General features: G+C 40.5%; 1 non-coding gene across 1 annotated transcript; it reads left to right on the top strand.

Moving 5' to 3' along the window:
* The first annotated feature begins 3,689 nt into the window (after positions 1-3,689).
* Positions 3,690-3,795, top strand: LOC130822994 (small nucleolar RNA R71). The gene has a single exon (XR_009046487.1). It is a non-coding gene; the product is annotated as a small nucleolar RNA R71 (small nucleolar RNA).
* Positions 3,796-5,000: the final 1,205 nt, after the last annotated feature.

Below are 5,000 nucleotides of genomic sequence, written 5' to 3' on the forward strand. Positions count from 1 at the left end.
TGTCGCAATGCGGTCTCCAAATCTTCCAAATCTCGAAGCACGCATTCTAATGCTCAGGAGTGATCCGCTTCCAATACAAGAGTGGAGTAAAATGACCTGAAATAATCAAAGATACACAAAACTCCAACCAAGCGTAAAACCACATGAAAAATGCGAAATCACACATCAAAATGCCATAAAATGCAAGGGAAGGGAGCATAAAAGTATAGTATAAAGTGCACAGATCAAACTCCCCCAAGCCAAACCCTTGCTTGTCCCCAAGCAAATGGACCGTCAAAGAAAAGTGGAGATCATGTAGGTCAACAAAGTTCTTCCCCAAAGGTTTTCGAAATTCATTTAAAAGCAACTTCAAACGACTCGGCATTTAGGCACACTCAACATCAATCCGGACTATCATAGCGCAATCAGGCTTTCACGATTCATCCAAAAGGTAACCAGTTAAGGCCATCGTAAACACATCATAAATCAAATGAGGAGGTACTCACGGGGCAATTCACCACTCCATTCTAGAACTCATTACACACACCGAAGTAGTGAAAATGACTACTTCCATTCCCCAGCAGTGTTTCCCTCCCAACTCTTACTCTCATGTGTCTAGAAGGACAAAAAGTTCTCTCCAATGTAAACAACATTCTAAAGACTTTCACTTTAACCTTGCTATCCTTCTCCTTCGAAATAGACTTCAACTACCAAGAGAATCAATTCAGGCTAATAATGGGAGCAACATTGGCTAAGGTTATTGGTCGTGCTAAAAGTATGAGACCTAGTAGGGACAGTAGGGAGTGAAATCTCTTTTCTCGCAACAACACACACTTCGAGCATGAACATCATATAACCAATCGTAAATAAACTTAACCAATGAAATTTCGAGCTTCTGAAAGAACAATATATTACCCCTTTTTATTTAATTTATAACTAAAAGCAAAAATCACATTCTTTTTGTTGCTTTTGTTGAGTTTTTTTTTTTATTTTTATTTTTTATTATTATTTTTTTTTAAAGAAATAATACTTGGGGGTATCTATATACAGAAGAGTTTAAAAGAAGCTCGAGATTTTACCATCATGGATCAGTAACCACACCAACAACCAACATCAAACTTAAATAACTGATTCACTCCCTAAGGTGTAAGAGGGGGAAATTTTGGGATTGTGGAGCTTTAGTAATGCGGGTTGAAAGAAAAGGGGCTCAAGCTCAAGAGGGCTAAAACCTAAAGTCAAGTAGTGCAAGGTGGCTTTTTAGTCCATGTGGTTTCAAGTAACATCTAAGCCTGAAAATCATTTTCAACAAGGTATATCTAGTCAAATTCTAGGAGGAGTAAAGCAAAGTCAAGATCAGTCTAGCCCCTAATGGGCATCCTAGCACATAATGCACACACATTTGATTAGGCCAACTCACCAGCTAACCTACTCATGCTCATGAGGTAATTAAATGCCACTTAACTGGTTCTCAAATTAGGAGTGTCTGCAGTTTGCCTCTAACATCCAAATAACAGTATCACATGCCAAAATACCAGTCAAAACATTTTGCAAAATTCATTTTAGGGGAAAAGACAGTGTTACTCATATATAGGGGATTCCAACAATTCTCATTAAGCCATAACACGTTTTTTTTTTTTTTTTTTTTTTTTTGTATGCATGCGAGAAATAAAACCTAACTCTATATGCTGAAAATGATAAAAAAGAATGCAGGTGCATGAGTGAGTGAGTGAGTGGGAAGTGATTATCCCCCCAAAGCCAGTCCAAGCACGGTCCTCAGTGTTTGGTACAAGATGAAATGAATGATCACTGACCCGAACCACCACCTCCAGAACCAGAAGGACGGCCCCATCTAGTGGGGTTTTAATTCTACTTGAGGAGGCGTAGTACACTCCTTTCGTTCCTCAATGGTGGACACCTTCCAAGGAGGGATGTCCTCAAACTTAGTTTTTGCAAGAACGAATGTAGGTGCAACATCTAAAATTTGGACCATCTCAATCACATCGGCTCTGTCCTTCTCGTAATTGCCCTCAATAGCTGCATAAAGTGGATCAACAATGGAGGGTGTGGACTTCCTCTCTAGAGTAGCGTCAACTATCGCATCCATCCGATAAACAGTCTCCCCAATGGCAGGATGTGCCATGGATGAGGGGAGATGGAAATGCAGCTGTTCTCCCAAAATCTCAAGTGATAACTTCCCATTCTTCAGATCAAAATTGGCTGCTGTAGTCTTTAAAAAATCACGACCCAAAATCACCGGAATGCGGGCATCCTCTTCCATATCTATAATGAAGAAATCGCAAGGTACAAAGTAATTACCAACTTGGACGGGGAAATCCTCAAGAATACCAACTGGGTATCTCACAGATCGATCGGCTAATTGTATGGACATCCGAGTGGCTTTCATCTCGCCATTAATCTTTTTGCATAATGTTAACGGCATCACACTCACACTAGCCCCTAAATCAGCAAGGGCTACAGCAGACACATCTTTCCCCAACTTTAGCGGGATAGTAAAACTACCAGGATCAGCTTGTTTCTTAGGAACCTTGCACTGCAAAATAGCGCTACATTGCCCGTTCAGAGTTTCCACCACACTCTCCTCTAGCTTACGTTTGTTGGAAATGATGTCCTTGAGGAATTTAGCATAAGAGGGCATTTCCTTAATGGCTTCTAAGAAGGGGATGTTGAGTTGTAACTTGCTCAATACTTGAAGAAATTTTCCATTATTATGCTCAAGCTTCGCCTGTGCCAATCTAGACGGAAATGGCACTGGTGATGTGTAAGTTCGACCGGCGGTTATGGACTTGTCTGAATTGACTGGCTCATCTTTCCTTTCTTCAGAAACATCATCATTAGTACCTAGAGCTGGAACAACAATAGGTGAAGGCTTTACCTGAGGGGCTAGATCATGAAGTGTCCTACCACTCCTCGTAGTTATTGCATTGAGTTGCTGATGTGGGGATGTGGTTGGGTTCCTTTCTGTGTTTCCCGGAAGTTGCCCCTTTTGCATGGATAAGTTACTCAATTGCTGAGCCATCTGAGCCATCTGAGTGTCGATCATTTTGTTGTGAGCCAAAATCTGATTAATGGAGGTGCTGAAGCATTCATTTTTCTTGCTTTGGGTAGCAATAAAATTCTCCATCAAGCTCTCAAGGTTGGACTTCGGTGGATGTTGTTGTTGAGGTGGGAAGGGAGGTCTTTGTTGGAAACCCGATGGTATGCTGTACGAGGATGAGGGATTCTGCGCATTGTTGTTTTTGTAGGAAAAATTTGGATGATCCCTCCATCCTGGATTGAAGGTGTTGGAGTAGGGGTTGTATTGTTGTCTCGCATTCTGATTTAGGATGGCATTGACTTGTTCCACAGCAGCAACCCCTTCGGCTTGAAGTTGGCAATCGACACTAGAATGCCCATTTAAGCCCCAAGCACCACAGACTTTATTTATTGCAGCTACATCCAATTGCTCAACCTTCCTTGTCAAAGCCTGTATATTATTATTCAAAGCAACAATAGCATCCACTTCATACCTACCACCTCGACTTGGAGTTGATTGTTCTCGCCAGTGGTAATTTGAAGCCATATCATCAAGAATTTTCTTGGCCTGGGTCAGTGTTTTCATCATGAAGTTACCCCCAGCAGCAGCATCCAAAGAAGTCTGGATCTCATGCCTCAAAGCATTGTAGACTGTCTCAATAACCATCCAATCCGGTAATCCGTGATGTGGGCACTTTCTGATTAGACTTTTAAATCTCTCCCATGCATCATAGAGTGATATCCCGTCTTTTTGCTTGAAAGTAGAGATCTCATTTCGATACTTTGAAGTTTTTCCGGTTGGGTAGTATCGATGCAAAAATGCCTTTTTCAGAGCCTCCCAAGTAGCAATGGAGTTGGGTTCTTCCTCACGAAGCCACTGCTTAGCCGCCCCCGCAAGAGAAAAAGGGAAAGCTATTAACATTAATTGATCGGAGGTGACGTTGTTGTACTTGTGTGTCATGCACTTGTCGATGAACATATTAATATGGTCGGTTGGGCTCTCATTCTCAATACCATGAAATTGGTCCTGAGCGATCCAGTTGAAAAATGCTGACCGGATCTCATACTGGTTCCCGGAAATCTCTGGCCTCACAATGCTTGTAGTGACAATGCTAGCATCAGGAGTGATATAATCCAGGAGGAGTTTCTCTGGTGTTTCAGCCATGGTTAAATCTTCCCTTCTCTTGTTTCTTCGCCTTCTTTTCCTAGAGTTGAGTTTTCTTGCTGTTGCTTCGATTTCAGGGTCAAAAGGTACTAGTTCGTGTCCCTGTCCTCTGGTTTGCATGCAACAAAAGAAACTAAAAGCAAAGGGTTAAATAAACAGGGGAGGGGGACCTAACCTAAGCAGAATCAGAGAAAAAGAATCAATTTAAACTCAGAAAATAAACACTAAACTAATCCGTTGTTCCCCGGCAACGGCGCCAAAATTTGATAGGTCGTTTATGTACTATCAAACAAATCCTAATATGCAACTAGTATAGCAGCAGTTAGGGTCGAATCCACAGAGAACAACGTAGTAGATAATTATTTTCCGGCTACCAATTGATTCTAAATAACACACAAATTTGGAGAATATATGTCTAAACTAACTAAATGACTAGAGCACAAACAATTAAATTAGAAGGGTAAATCGATAATACTAAAACATCTACGGATAAATTTCCCCACTAGCATGATATGATGACAATGAGATCCTACTACCCTTACAACAATCATAACCAAGTTCAATGGGACGAATACACCATTAAAAATACTAATAACTCCTTTCGAAGACTATTAGCTTCACTACCATACTATCAAACCTATTTTCATGGAATCAAGTATAGTAATGACATTGAGCATAGTATTCTATAAGATCCAACAATCAAATCTATCTATTTTCATGAAGATTATCAAGTCCTTGATCTAAAAGGCAATTCATTCAACTCTAACTTTCGTTAACGAAGAATAAATTGTTAACCACAATTTCCAAAGTTTCCATTGAAAAA

The sequence above is a fragment of the Amaranthus tricolor genome, chromosome 8 (assembly GCF_026212465.1).
Source record: "Amaranthus tricolor cultivar Red isolate AtriRed21 chromosome 8, ASM2621246v1, whole genome shotgun sequence".
Classification (NCBI taxonomy): domain Eukaryota; kingdom Viridiplantae; phylum Streptophyta; class Magnoliopsida; order Caryophyllales; family Amaranthaceae; genus Amaranthus; species Amaranthus tricolor.